The sequence below is a fragment of the Bubalus bubalis genome, chromosome 2, assembly GCF_019923935.1.
Source record: "Bubalus bubalis isolate 160015118507 breed Murrah chromosome 2, NDDB_SH_1, whole genome shotgun sequence".
Classification (NCBI taxonomy): Eukaryota; Metazoa; Chordata; class Mammalia; order Artiodactyla; family Bovidae; genus Bubalus; species Bubalus bubalis.
Genome location: NC_059158.1, coordinates 28,963,078 through 28,979,847, shown reverse-complemented (window position 1 = coordinate 28,979,847; position 16,770 = coordinate 28,963,078).

Genomic DNA, 16,770 nt, shown 5'->3' with positions numbered 1-16,770 from the left:
CATCTGCATATCTGACGTTATTGATATTTCTCCCGGCAATCTTGACTCCAGCTTGTGTTTCTTCCAGTCCAGCGTTTCTCATGATGTACTCTGCATAGAAGTTAAATAAGCAGGGTGACAATATACAGCCTTGACGTACTCCTTTTCCTATTTGGAACCAGTCTGTTGTTCCATGTCCAGTTCTAACTGTTGCTTCCTGACCTGCATACAGATTTCTCAAGAGGCAGATCAGGTGGTCTGGTATTCCCATCTCTTTCAGAATTTCCCACAGTTTATTGTGATCCACACAGTCAAAGGCTTTGGCATAGTCAATAAAGCAGAAATAGATGTTTTTCTGGAACTCTCTTGCTTTTTCGATGATCCAGCGGATGTTGGCAATTTGATCTCTGGTTCCTCTGCCTTTTCTAAAACCAGCTTGAACATCAGGAAGTTCATGGTTCACATATTGCTGAAGCCTGGCTTGGAGAATTTTGAGCATTACTCTACTAGCGTGTGAGATGAGTGCAATTGTGCGGTAGTTTGAGCATTCTTTGGCATTGCCTTTCTTTGGAACTGGAATGGAAACTGACCTTTTCCAGTCCTGTGACCACTGCTGAGTTTTCCAAATTAGTGATGCTTTCTAAGGCCCACTTGACTTCACATTCCAGGATGTCTGGCTCTAGGTCAGTGATCACACCATTGTGATTATCTGGGTCGTGAAGATCTTTTTTGTACAGTTCTTCTGTGTATTCTTGCCATCTTAATATCTTCTGCTTCTGTTAGGTCCATACCATTTCTGTCCTTTATCGAGCTCATCTTTGCATGAAATGTTCCTTTGGTATCTCTGATTTTCTTGAAGAGATCCCTAGTCTTTCCCATTCTGTTGTTTTCCTCTATTTCTTTGCATTGATCGCTGAAGAAGGCTTTCTTATAATAAGGCACAGGACCACAGTAAATCTCAAAACATACTGGGAAAATACAAAACTATGATATATTCATAATGAAGAGAAAGAAAATGTCTGTAAAGAGCCTTCATAACTACTATGATGTGATAATCATGAATCCTCCCATAATATTGGCTGTATCTGAGCAGAGTGTAAACTAGCCCAGAACCCGCTAACCAAGAACATGGCAGGTTAAGAAAAGTAGGTACAATGGGTTTGGGGGCCAAAGGATCAGTATTTATATTTAACAAGTTGATACTTTAAAGGAAAATCTGGAAAACATGGTAAGGCCTTAGATATTAAAGATTTAAAGCAACACTTTAAGATAGATGTAAGTCTTAGGACATAAAAGTTATGCTTCAGTAGTTGTTAAGACTTTAATGGAAAAAAATTCTACAATATTAATGGGCATGATATTGCTAGTGAAGTCGTGTGCTTTTGCCCAGGGTGAGGCCTGGTCAGATTAAAAAAAATAGAGAGAGAGTTGTAAAAACAGCAATGGAGTCTAGAACTTTGTTGAAAAGGTAAAATCATTCAACAAATGTATTTTATTACATGATTGTTGCTATATCTCTCGAAAAGTTCATATGATTTAACACCTTTCTTTCCTTCTTTTTCTTTTTTTCTTTTTTCTGGCCACACCACGCAGCTTAGGGGATCTTAGTTCCCTGACTGGGAATTGAATCTGGGCTCTGGGCAGTGAAAGCATGGAGTCTTAACTACTGGACCAGCAAGAAATTCCCAATACCTTTATTTTCTTAACTATTTGGTAAATAGTGATCTGCCCGTGCCAAGTAGCACTTATTTAAAAAAAAAAAAAAAGTATATATTGGATTATTCTAGCATTCAGGCAAATAAATATGAATTTAAAGGACAAAGAAGTGTAATATTAAGACAAAAAATAGAACAATACTTTTCCCTATAATAATAACATGGGAGTTGGCATATACAGGTGAACCTCCTAAAGTAATAGGCAAAAAAAAAAAAAAAAAATGAATATAGAGTACATCAAATGACATCAAATTGTCGGTTTTTTGGAAGTTGACTGCCAAAACTTTATTTTGTTTATTTATGTCAAGCAATATATTTGGCAGAGAGAGTGATTATTTTAGAAATATCAGTCAAATTATCACAGATGCCTCCAAAATCCTCATTACCTTTTTGTGACTGGTTAGTGGTTTCATAATTTTTAATTTTATTTCTTACACCCTTTTCCCAAATAACACTATGTATATTATTGTGGTATCTTATCTTAAAGTTCTTTAAAGTCACCAAAGTCACCCTATAAATCCTAAGCTTCTCTCAGTCATTTAAATTAGAGTATATTTAAAGAAAAAAAAAAGGACAAGTGCAATTTTAAAGTCATTTGGCAAACTGATTCTGTCAAGAAAGCTTAGTTTCATTCTGTTTGCTGCAACAGCTTTTTTTTTTTTCGTAACTCCACTCTTCTTGTTCTTGTAATACATTTGGGAGGCCTGTCAAGGCCTATCCGCTCTCTAAATAGCTTTGCAGATTAAATTTTTAACTCTCTTCTCTTCATGCAGATGTATATTTCTGACAAAGAATTGCCCTGAGATGTCAGCTTCCATTTTTCTCACTAGAGGGAAGGCATATAGGTGCCAGTATGGATTCTCAAATCTCAACCTCATCATAAAATACAGGCGCACATATAGCTGCTTCTCTCCAGGATCACGCATTCTCGTTTCCATTGTTCATTCCTTTTAGGTTCTGACTCTTACTTTATAACCTCCTTGCCTTTCAATGGATCTTGAAGATAAGTGTGTAGGAGACTAAAACAAGAACACAAAGAATTTTTATTTGTGTAAGTTGTCATCTTAATAATGAAGACATGCCAAGCTGCAATGAATGTACAAAAGAATAGCAGATAGTCAAAACTGGTCTGTATGGGGCTGGTTTTCTTTTGCAAATGATGCCTGAGATGACTTTTTTTAATATTTATTTATCTGTCTGCACTGCATTTTCGTTGCAGCATGCAGGATCTTCAGTTGCAGGGTGTGAACTCTTAGTGTGGCATGTGAGATCTAGCTCCCTGATCAGGGATTGAACCCGGGCCCCCTGCACTGAGAGCTCTGAGTTTTAGCCACTGGCCCACTGGGGAAGTCCCCTGAGATGAACTTTAAAGAGGAAAAAAGAGAGAGAGAGAAAGAATGAGCAGGTCATTCCAAGCAAAGAAAACAACAGATGTATAACCATGAATTTGTAGAAACAGTGTGGTCTATAGAAACACCTTCAAAAAAACAGGTAATGTTGAATAGGCATTTTCCAAGAGGTAATAACCAAATGACAAATAAGCATATTAAAAGGAAGTAAACTTCTTGTCATCAGGGAAATGGCAAACCACTCCAGTATTCTTTCCTGGGAAATCCCATGGACAAGGGAGTCTGGTGAGCTGTGTGTCCATGAGGTTGCAAAGAGTTGAACTAAACAACAACAAACAAAAGAGTAACTGCAGGGCTTCCCTCATGGCTCAGTGGTAAAGAATCCGCCTGCCAATACAGAAGATGCAGGTTCAAACCCTGGTCGTGACGGGGAGCAACTGAGCCCATGTGCCGCAACTGTTGAAGCCTGCATGCCCTAGAGCCCATGCTCCACCACCACAGTGAGAAGCCCAAGCACCATCCTCTCGCCATAACTAGAGAAAAGCCTGCACTGCAATGAAAATCCAGTGCAGCCAAAAATAAATTAATTAATTAAATTATTTTTTAAAAAAGAATGACTACATATACATTTGAATAGATAACAATATAAGGATTAACCTACTTACCAACATTTTAAAATATGTTACTGTTTCCTGAATATGGAAAAATTAGAGCTTTCATGAATTGCTAGTGAGAGTATAAATTGGTGCAATCCCTTTGGAAAACTTTTTGGCAGTATATACTAAACAGTCACCTACTCTCTGAACGCATTTTCATTCATAGGGACATGCCTGAAAGAACTGAATGCATATGTACAAAAGATATTACACAATATTCATGGCCCAAATCTGGGAAACAACATAATTCCCATCAACAAGAGACTAGATAAATATATTGTGGAATATTCATACAATGGGATATTATACAACAATAAAAAACACAAGCTAACACTACATACAACAAAAAACGAATCTTTCACATTTAAAGTTGAATGACAAAAGCCAGAACAAGTGTATAAAGTATGATTCCATTTAAATGAAGTTCAAAATCAAGCAAAATGAATTTAGGATGATAGAGGTGAGACTAGTCATGACTTCTGAACTATTGTTTGGAAATGGGCAGAAAGCAGTTTTCTGGGGTCTAGAAATTATTTGATACTGAGCTGTGTACTTTACTGTATGACTGTTATGCCTCAATGAAGAAAAATATTTTAAATATATTTTAAATGAACATAAAGAAGGTATCAAATGACAATAAGAAAAAAACATGTTTACAACAAGGAATCAAAGGTAATTACCTTAATATGTAAAAGGTCTTCCAAATCAATAAAAAAAAAAGTCAAGACTCAAATTTTGAAAGTAGCGAAGGATATGAAAGAACAGCATTAAGAAGATACTGAAATGAGTAGTATATATAATTTAAAATTTTTCCAAGCTGTGCAGTGAAGCACCATTTAGCAGTCAGAGCCAAGGCTCTGTGAGGGGCATATGGGAAATTATACAACACAACTTTCTTGAAGTTGTAACACGTGAGAATCATGAATACAACATGCAAGCAACTTTCCGCTCTCAGGAAATGTTCAGACTGACCAAAAGAAAAGCCTGACTTAATATGGAGACCAGAATATTTTATAAGCTTGACTTACTATGCAGGCCAAAGTATCTGTGGAGCAAACTGAACTCACATTTGAGGTTCACACTGCACAGGGCAGTCTGATTGATTGTATTCACCCAAAGGAGGTGGAACAGAGGGAAAAACCAAAGAACTTGTGGTGGTTTGAAACCTGTTCTACAAGTGCTGGCATTAGTGACTCATTTCTAACAAATAGGATGCCGTGCTTAACTTCTGAACTTAGGTGATTCAACTCTCTCTCTCTCCCTACATCCGTTGTTCCCTTCCTCTCTCATCCTTTCACTCCCTCTATTCTCTTCCTTTCTCGTCCCTTTCCTTTCCCTCCCCTTTCTTTCCCTCTTCCTGTTATCTCCCCTTGTTTCACTGAATCTGTGCCTTAGAGTCCTGAGCCACCATGTAAGAAGTACAACTATCCTGAAGCCCCCATGCTAGACAGACAGATTGTAGAGTCCACCCTGAAGGAAATACCCCAGGAGTCCCTGCTGTTCCAGCCCCCAGCTGCTCACGTTTTCAGCCCAGGTAATAGAAATATGATCAAAGAACATTTCAATATGAATCTCACACTTACCAGAGCCCCTGCAACCTCCTGAAAGACCCTGAGCCAAAAATGCCTTGTTAAGCCATTCTTGACTTCTTGACCCACCATACCATCATAAATCGTTGTTTTAAGCCTCTAGTTTGGGGGAAATTTGTGATGCAGCAGTAATAATAGGGAGATCTTCCCTGTAACTCAGATGGTAAAGAATCTGCCTGAAATGCAAGATACATGGGTTCAATCCCTGGGTCAGGAAGATCCTCTGGAGAAGAGAATGGCAATCCACTCCAGTATTCTTGCCTGGAGAATGCCATGGATAGAGGAGCCTGATGGGCTACAGTTTGTGGGGTCACAAAGAGTTGGACACGACTGAGCGACTAACCCACAGTAATTATAGGAACAGACCCCCAGAGAAGAAGAGAGCTAGTTGCAAGATCTGGAAGTTTTGAGGGAGCAATTTACAGAAGCAAGAGACTGGCTGTGCTCTCACACCCTTTGGGCCATCCCCATACTCTGGGGGTGCTTGAACACTCCAGGAGTAAAAAAGGCGGACATACAAAGGAACCTATGGTGTCCCAGTGGAGCAAATCAAGAGACATAGACGTAGATTTCTGTTATTCAGAGAGAAAATGTGCTCCAAGTGGAGCAGGTGCGAGAGAACTGGCAGTAATCCAGGCAGTGGTGACAGGAGTTCTTGGTTAGAAATGTGAGAGGCACTGCTGGAGTGGAAGGAGAAACCCAGCATAGAAACTGCAGCTCTGCCGTCAGCAGCTCTGTGCATCTGCTAGAACCTTCGACCTACCCCTGCAACCTGAGGTCACATTTGCTAAGGACACAACTTGTTAAGGACAGAAACGTAGGCAAGTTACTTACCTTCTCTGTGCCTTAATTTCCTCATATGGAAAAATTAAGGTACTACAAGTACCTAACTCATAAATTAGAGGACTGTGAGGATTACATGATATTTACATGTGAAGGACTTTGAAAAGTGACCGGTTGGTGGTTAAGGAGCCAGGAAGTTTAAGCTCTTACTATTGCTGTTACCAGGACTTTGGGAGATAAAGTTAGGTTAAACCCAAGGAAAATAAGAAAGTTCTTGCCAACCACGTGAGTATTAATATTTGATAGTGAAAAGTGAAAGTCACCCAGCCCTGTCTGACTTTTTGTGTCCATGGAATTCTCCAGGCCAGAATACAGGAGTGGGTAGCCTTTCGCTTCTCCAAGGGATCTTCCCAACCCAGGGATCAAACCTAGGTCTCCCACATTGCAGGCAGATTCTTTACCAACTGAGCTATCAGGGAAGCCTCTAAGTATTGCTATAAATTTGACCCTTTTGTAATACATAGCCATGAAACCTAGGAGATCCCAGGTTTGATAAAAGTGGCCAGAGGAATGCATATTTGAAAACCAAAAAACATTATTTCCTCTCAAAGTGACAAAGATTTGTTAAAATATAACCCTAAATTCACCTTCTGAATGGGATAGCATATTAAAAAACAACAACAACAAAAAACCTTTAAGAAGTAACCCTCTAAGTGAGTTTTATAATTATATGAGTTTCCTCTGAAAATCAGAAGAAAAGTACCTCTAAAGGTACTGAAGGATATATTCATATAGTTTTCAAAATATTGCTTCAAAATAAGTAATATCCTCAAACAGTTCAAAATTCAGAAGTTTTAAAAGAGCATTTAGTAGAAATTCTTCTCATGCCTGTATGCAAACCATCGCGATTCCTCAGTTACCTGTCGTCTGTTTTTATATAGCCGGTCAGAAATATTTGTGTGTAAACAAATTATATGTGTGTGCATGCTCTGTTGCTTCAGTCGTGTCCAACTCTTTGCGACTCCGTGGGTTGTAGCCCTCTCTCCCATGGAGAGAGGCTCCTCTCTCCATGGGATTCTCCAGACAAGAATACTGGAGTGGATTGCCATACCCACCTCCAGGGAATCTCCCCCACCCAGGGGTTGAAACTGCATCTCCTGCGGCTCCTGCATTGCAGGCAGATTCTTTACCACTAAGCCACCAGACAAGCCCAAATAATTACATAAGTATTTTTATTTTATATTTTTTACACAAATGGTACTTACTGTACACATGGAGAGGGCACACTTTCTTTACAATGTATTGGGACTTAAAGCTCTTCCATTGTGCTGATACACCATAATCTATTTAACCAGTTTCCCCCCATTTACAGTCATTTATGTTATTTCCATTCTTTTGCTGTTTCCTTTGAGTTTATAATGTGTAATCCTGTTTACAAAGCACTTACAGAAAAGAATTCAGGTAATACAGGGTGGTATAAAGAGAAAATTTAATTCTCCCAAAGTCACAGCACCCAGAGTTAACATATAACAATTTCTCAGTAAATTACCTTTCAGATACATTTCTGCACACATACAATAGGATATATAATAGGATAAACTTTACTACCTCCTAGCGACTTCACTTTCACTTTTCACTTTCATGCATTGAAGAAGGAAATGGCAACCCACTCCAGTGTTCTTGCCTGGAGAATCCCAGGGACGAGGGAGCCTGGTGGGCTGCCGTCTCTGGGGTCGCACAGAGTTGGACACGACTGAAGCGACTTAGCAACAGCAGCAGCAGCAAACAGTGAAGAAAGCATACAAATTAAAACAAAACAAATTTGGGCAGGGGTCTAGAATACACTGTTGCAAAGTGTCACCCACCGTAGAATGGCAGTTGTTTTTGTTCAGTCACTAAGTCCTGTCCGACTCTACAACCCCGTGAACTGCAGCATGCCAGGCTGCCCTGCCCTTCACTATCTCCTGGAGCTTGCTCAAACTCATTTCCATCGAGTCGGTGATGCCATCCAACCATCTCATCCTCTGTCGCCCCCTTCTCCTCCTGCCTTTAATCTTTTCCAGTATCAAGCTCTTTTCCAATGAGTCAGTTATTCACATCAGGTGGCCAGCTTATGCATCAGTCCTTCCAAAGAATATTCAGGACTGATTCCTTTAGAATTAAATGGTTTGATCTCCTTGCAGTCCAAGGGACTCTTGAGAGTCTTCTCCAACATCACAGTTCAAAAGCACAAATCTTTGGCACTCAGCTTTCTTTATGGTCCAACTCTCACATCCATACATGACAAAATGTGGTCCACTGGAGAAGGGAATGGCAAACCACTTTAGTATTCTTGCCTTGAGAACCCCATGAACTGTATGAAAATTCATGTTAACAGGCATATATAAATTTTTCATATAACCCACATTAGGGAGATTGGGGGAAATTTACTTTGAAACTTTGCTTAACTGATATTCTGGGCTGAACTCATATTTTTCTCTTTCTCATCGTCTCCCACTTCTTGGTTTACTCCTGAATTTTGTTGGAATACATCCAAATATTCCAATAAGTAGCTACCTAAAACAGAGTATGTGGGAAGTAAATTTTCCAACTCTTTCAAGTCAGAAAATATCTATATTCTTTCCTCATACTTGTAAATGATTTGATACAGCATTTGTGTGATATCGGGCTTCCCTGTGGCTCAGATGTAAAGAGTCTACCAGCAGTGCAGGAGACCCAGGTTCAGTCCCTGGGTCAGGAAGATCCCCTGGAGGAGGAAATGGCAACCCACTCCAGTATCCTTGCCTGGAAAATCCCATGGATGGAGGAGCCTGGCAGGCTATACAGTCCATGGGGTTGCAAAGATTTGGACATGACTGAGTGACTTCAATTTTCTTTTGTGTGATATTAGACTTTAAAGTTAAAGGTATTTTTTCTTTAGAACTTGGAAGGTTTCATTTGATTAACTTTTGGCTTCACAGCTTATTTTGGAGAATCTGTACTTGGTGACTCAGATGGTAAGGAATCTGCCTGCAATGTGGGACACCTGGGTTCAATCTCTGGGTTAGGAAGATCCCCTGGAAAAGGAAATGGCTACCCACTCCACTACTCTTGCCTGGAGAATTCCATGGACAGAGGAGCCTGGTGGGCTATAGTCTATGGGGTCACAAAGAGTCCGACACGACTGAGTGACTAACCCTTCTTTCTTTCATGTACCTGTGTGATTTATGTTGCTTTATAGATAACATCAGAGAAGGCAATGACACCCCACTCCAGCACTCTTGCCTGGAAAATCCCATGGACAGAGGAGCCTGGTGGGCCCCAGTCCATGGGGTCGCTAAGATTCGGACACAACTGAGCGACTTCACTTTCACTTTTCACTTTCATGCATTGGAGAAGGAAATGGCAGCCCACTCCAGTGTTCTTGCCTGGAGAAACCCAGGGACAGGGGAGCCTGGTGGGCTGCCGTCTATGGGGTCGCACAGAGTCGGACACGACTGAAGCGACTTAGCAGCATAGATAACATACTTCAATTTTATTTTGGGTGTGTGTATGTGTGACTCTTTACTAGCAGCAAGTGGCTACCTCATTGGACATCCTGGATCTATAGCCTCATTACCTTCAGGTCTGGGAAAATTTCTTTTGTCATTTCTTTGATAATTTCTTTCCCTCTGTTTCTCTATTCTCTCTGTTGAGAATTCTTATTTTTCAGATTTTGAACTTTAAAGAATAAATGTCTCTTTTATTTCTTCTCCTATATCCTGTATCACTGTCTTTTGTTCTACTTAATAATAATTTTTTCTACCTTATATTACCACTTTTCTGCTGAATTTTTTTTACTGAAGTACAGTTTCTTTACCATAATATATTAGTTTCAGATTTACAACATAGTGATTCAGTATTTTTATGGATTATACTTCATTAAAAGTTATTACAGGATAATGGCTATGATTCCTTTTGTTATACAGTATATCCATGTCGCTCATGTATTTTATGCAGAGTAATTTAAATCTCTTAATCCTATACCCCTATCTTGCTCCTCCTTTCAAGAATGGTTCTTTGAAATTTTTTCTTTGTCAGAACTTTTGGTCTTTTTATTAACAAAATGTTTATTCAACTTTTTACAAATGTCTTTTTTTAGAACTTCAGTATGTCTGGCTGCTCTAATATCATAGTTCCCCACCATCAGGTCCCCTTCCCTGTTTTATACTGAAGAATTCCTTCATTTGTTCAATAATCCTTGATTATAATTAGAAGATATTCAACATCTGATTAGGTTTGTGTTCCTGAATTATTGACTTCTGCATTTGGTTTTATGATCATCAGAAAGCCAACCAACTACATAGGAGAGCACAAATACAGAGAAAGTCAAGTTCTTTCCTTTGAGGTCATGTGCTTTCTCCACAGAAGAAACCTCCAGTCTTCTGCCTGTAGTGTTTGAAGACTGGAGGGAGTAGGCATATGACTGTATTATAATATACTTTGGATGAAGGGGTGCTGTGAGTCAGCTATCCATATATAAATTTTCAACAAGTCCTCCTGTTTTGATCCACATTTCTCACCTTGCACTCTGGTTTCTCCTAGATCTAAGCCTCTGTAAGATTCTAAGAGACAAATGGTCTCCCCTGTCCCTATTCTCCTTTATGAATATCAAAGCTGTGCCTTTCTTTGCCCTATTACATGAATTACCATGCTTCCATCTGCTTTTCATCTTCCAGAGTTGTTGAAACCTCTTAATGCCTGAAGCACACTCTCTTGTTCTTCAACTTTTATCTACTATTATCTGTTTTTATCTACTATTCTCTAGTTCTGTGAATTAATATGTGTTTGTTCATTTTATGGACTTTCAGAGGGATTTCCAAAGGAGAGGAGATAAACATGTTCTATGTATCATCTTCAAACAGAAGTCTCTGGTTTTCCTTTACAGATTTGCATTTTAGAACTAATTACTACTAATTTTCTGGATTGCTATTGGTCAACAATCACCTAACTCAGATTTCCCAGGCACATCCTTAAAAACCATGGTTTGGAACTACCATGCTTTTAGGTGTTAAGAATATTCATTTTTTAACAAACACTCGCACATTTATTCTAATGAGGTGATTCTTGAATACACCAAGGAAAATTGCCCATGACAAAAGTTTGACAAAAGATTGTTTAGAAATACCTATGTCACTACTTGTAATTTGTGTTGTGGATTTATCAAGAAATTATGAGGTATATTAATATTTATCATTATTACCAATGTAGTAATATTATCAATATTACCTATTAATTCTACTTAAAATACTAGAACATAGCTTCAAGTATTTTTCTGCCATGTAATTTAAAACATGTGATTTCATTATGCTTTATGTGGTTATCTTTATCATACATTTTATCATTACTTTGAAAGCGATTGGAGTTTTCTTCCCCTCTGTTTTATGCTTTTAACTTGAACTCAACTTATAGAGATATTTACTAATTCTTTATGTTTGAATTTTTAATTTATTTTTTCCTTTCATTATCTTTTATTTTATTTAATTAAAACAATATATTTGAATTTTTAAGTTAAGTATGTATGTAAAAAAATTAATGGCAACTTTTTTATTATTATTAATTCTTAACTGAATTTCTTCATTTCTTATTTTTCTACTTATAAACTTTGAGGTTTCTGTGGGGCTTTATTGGTGGAGATAGTAATCACTTTTATTTTTCACCCAGTTTTATATGCTTTTTCTTTTTCAACTACATTTATCAACAGATTTACATCATACATTTTTATGGTACATAACATATGTTATCCTATATATATTTTGATTATGTTTTTGGTCCCATATTTGTCATTTTATTTCTATTGTAAATAGCTTGTTTTTCCTATCTTTGGTAATAGGTTTTCATTCTTTAATTTCCCCTTTAATAATTCCAAAAATATAGCTCTTTGTTGCTCATTTTTTTTAAAGTGATTACTTTTTAACTTTGAAACATTATACTTAATTTTTAGTTCTCAATTTAACTAGAGATGGAAATAGTGCTTATTAATTTCTCAGTATGAAAGACATAAGTATTACCTCATTTTTCCATAAATCATTGTATTTTGCTTAGCTTGGTTATGCATTTGTACAATACATATGAATCTAGACTCGTGGGTTTCTGTTGTGGTGTATATCTAAACTGATTTCTGGTGTCAGTATAGCTCCGGGGAATCCTTAACTCAGCTAGCATGATGTATAGCATTATCATCAAGGGAATCATAAAAATGATTTATGTGTTCATTTCAAATTTACTTTAACTTAGTAAAGAGTAATGTCCATTCAAACGTGCATCAAACTTTTGAGGTACAGACAAGATCTTTTCTTTGAGTATGGATCTCCTGATTAGAGTACCTGTTTCTAAAGCCAAAGTTATCATCATGAAGTATTATCTACTATTTTTAGTTTGGATTTCTTTAGAACTGAGTGTTCTGATGAGATCTGCAAAGTGTATGTACAGAATTGAAAATGCTTACCTTTTTTCTTACTTTTTCCAAAAAGACTGGGAATCCTTTATTGCAATTTATTTCATCAAGTCTTCTTAAAGTGCTCAACAGTTTTCATAGAGCAAATATTTGGCAGTTATTTTATTGGTTGATATAACACACTATATAATTACAGGGAAAGGTACAAATTTGGGGAACAAACATACAACTCAAATTGGTAGAAGCAGAAGTACATGACGATTAGCTGCTAACATTAGGAATTTCACAGAAGGAATGAAGAGTTGATTAAAGTAGAGGCCAAGAACAGATTGACTTTTGTATCACTAGTATACATCTAAAAGCCAAGGGTTGAAATAAATCACAAAATTAGAAAAAGTATAATTCAAGGATAAAGTATAAAAAGGGAAAATTGAAGAAACAGACAAGGGCAAAAGAAGATATTAAGTTGAAGGCTTCATTCAAGTTTCTTTCAACCACCAAACGTACGGATGCTTTCGTTCTTGTTGTTTGTCATTTTCCTCGACAATGAGCTCCTATGTAGAAGAGTAACAAGACAGCACATCACAGAAACTTTTATTAAAAAGTGTCTTTGTGAAGCTAACAATTTGAGTTTTTTTTAAAAAGGCCAAGATTTAATGAAATGACACTATTCACATGTCAAAAAAAACTGCTAAAATCTTTGCCCAAGCATCCTTTCCTCCATTCCATGCAGTTTTGGAGTGAATGGGAGAATAAAAATCCTCACTGAGAGATATTTCTTGACTATTTTGAGTGAAATTTCAATAATAGGTAGAACTGTCAGGTTAAATGAAATATATTCTATTATTTTATAATGAACTCTTTAAAATCAAGACAACTTTATTTGGTAAAGGTTAGGTACATACATCCCCAAATTCTTCAAAAGGGAATTTGATAGTTACCCTGACAGATAAAAATGGGATTTTATTTAGATTTCTAAATTTCTCTGATACTACATGTTCTTAAAGGATAAAAAGTCATTAGTAATCCATTTCTTGGGAGCTAAATAAAGTGACTTATTTTCATAACCAGTGGCATATTTCTTGATGTTTATCACTATTAGTAGTAGAAAGTTAATGTTACTACTACCTATGCTGGTCATAGAGCTGTAGAGATGTATAAGTATCAGATGATCACTATCTTAAGCCCATTAAGAGTCTAACAAGAACAAAACCCAAAATAATATGGGATAAATATCAAGGATGCAGTCTAGAAAATGTAGTGTCAAAGCACTTATCATCCCTACATGCTACATCATTGAAAATGTAGAAATATAACTATGTTGTTAAAACATCAAGCCACATTCTGATAATGATTTGACAACGTAATTAGTGATTATGGGTTTGTTTGTTTTTTTATTTATTTTTTTTTTTAGCACTTTGCACTTTACCTGTGTGACTCTTGAAATCATTATGCCATGTCTGTGCTAAGCATACATCAGTTTATGGAAATAACTATGTAAAAACATATGTACAATTCATAGTGCCTGGTAGTTTTATAATTTATTTTCCCTGTAAATGAAGCATCTAAATGGTATCTTGATACCCTTTATAATAGTAAAAGAAATACAGTTACAATTGACATTTTACCTGGATTAATTTGTACTTTCCATGATCTATATCTCACTCTTATCAGCTCGGTGTCACAGCTCTTTGTTCTACAAGATTTCTTTTCTTGCAATATTGATCCTTATTGATCTTAACCTAGTACAATAGTGAATAATTAAATATTTTCTCGTAGAAACAAGTCTCTCCCTCTTTTCAATATGACCTTCACCTGATGTTCAAATAGTTCCAGCATCGCTGAGGAATCTTTTTGGTGTAAACTTGACCTCTGTTGTCCTACTTTGAAATGCACTTGATTTCTAACAAGAGCTTTTAGAAATGTAACAGTGCTGATTTGTTAGATAATGAAATCCAAATTGTTCTAGAAAAAGGTGCAATTATACAGCATGTAATACACAAATAAATTGACTTAATGTTACATTATAATGAAAACTGTGCAAAATCCTCTACACAAGCACAATAAAATAATAAAAAGTAATAGAACAGGTAATAGATGTAAAATAAATGCTAAAAAAGTAGTTCAAATCATTTTCATACCAGTCAAAAGATACTGAGGAGGGCGCATCCAATCACAATAAAACACCAGAATGAAACACTTCTAAATAGTAATATAAATTTTTGTGGACACTTCATGTCCCATGATGTGGAATTGACATATAGTTTGATTTTCTTTTTCCTAATGTAAGCCACAGTTTTACAGTCCTAGTGAAAACATTTTATTGCTGGGGATGTATTAGACATGGTTCATTTCCCTTCTCAGTATGGCTTTAATTTTCCACATCCATGGCTTGACACAGACCCAAACACCAGAAGATGGTTGTCTGCTATAAACTGTTTGGTTTTCTTTGATTGTTTTACAATTTAATCTATAGTTCATTCCATTAACCCTTTCCATTTTAATGCTGCCAACTCTCCCTGCTCCTTAATATAAGGATAAACTTCCCCCCAACCATTTATGCTTATTTTGGTTTCCCTGAGCCCAGAGAATTGCATGCTGCGGTGGTGGGGTGGGCTGGAAAAGGAAATGTTTCTTTCCTAGTTAACTTTTTCGAGGCCCTGGGTAATTGCAAAATAATTGACATTTTACAATGAGGGGGGTTTCCCTTTTGCTTCATAATAACGGTCATCATTATTCATTCATTGGGTTCCGTTGTATTCATCCTGATGTGCTGAGCCAAGGAAGTGCCACTGCCATTCTAACTTTCTCCTCAAATCCCTGATCTTTCGGAGGGTGTAGGGTGGACGGCGGGGAGGGGGGAATCCTTCCCTAGCTGCAGTGTTGTCTCATCCGATATCCTGTTCCTTCCGGCAGAGAAAGTGTATCTGGGAGGGTCACCGGATCAGCCTGTGCCTGGGGCGTCTTGCCTCAAGTACAAAAGACTCGACTCAACTCACGTTAGTCTTCTAGGTGGCCTATCGGCGGTGACGGACTGCCAGCTCGGGCTGTGGGCGAGCAGTGATGACTGCCTTGAAATGCTAAGTGCTTAATTAAGGACCTTTCATATCAGTTATTGAGGCCTCCATCTCCCGTAGCCCTGGGCATTGTACTTTACCAAGGGCTCCCTGGAGCCAGAGCCAACTTCATCGCAGTGACAAGTGGAGAAAGAGAGAGAGAGAAACAAGTGGTTTCAATCCTCTCACAGCCTTCCCCAAATCTAAATACAATCCGACAGCTGACTAGTCAGAGTTGGCCGACTCTTAAAAATATACTTTTTCACGTTCATCGAAATGCAGCAAATTTGCGTCTCCCTCACAGGGATGGACCGTGGACCGCACGTCTGAAAATAATCTCATTGTCGGCAACCTCCTAGGAGCTCCTGGTCTTGAAACATAGAAAGACTTTTTTTGTCAGATGCGTTTTCCCCGTTATTTTTAATAGTCCTGAATCTATTTTCAAAGTCCATCTTAAAAATCGTGTGATGGTGAACTTCTGCTTATAACATAACAATTTTGCTCTTTTAGGGTAAAACCCTTACTTTATGAAAGGACTTCTATGTATCTCCGTTACATATATGTTTAAAGTTACTAAAAATGATCCATTAAGTAAACAAAGCCATAACTGCTGGTTATATCAGTTATCTTGGTTAATAGCAAAATGATTGAGCATTGGCAGGTGAAATGCAGTACATTTTAAAACAAAGTCTACGAGAAATGTAGTTTGCCTATACCTAACTGATGAAGTAAAAATACAGTCTTCATTCATTAAAAAAAAAAAATTAGATTACTGTTGATCAGCACATGTGATAAAATACAAAGTATATATTTTAAATTAAAATATAAGAACCATCAGCAAATAATTTTGACTGTGATTTGAAATGAGCAGATCCTGGCGTAGAAAGAATCTATAAAAACAATGTGTTTGACATTACACTGCAGTATTGATGCATCACAGCTGAAATCAGTGAACCAAAAGAGTGTTTAGGGATCTAAAATATTTGAGGACCACTTCCTCTATCCTCTGTGTAGAACCACCTGAAAAGACATTTCTTGGTGTCAGAATGTTTCCAAATCAAAAGTTAGCCATTGCTATCTCATCCTAATTTTGAGTTCTTTCACTCATTTAATTCCTTATCTTTTCATTGAGAAATGTTCATATAATTATATGCATACTTATCAATGTTATATTTATATACATATAAATGGGTGCATATTAATGTCTAAAAAATAATGATCAATTTGC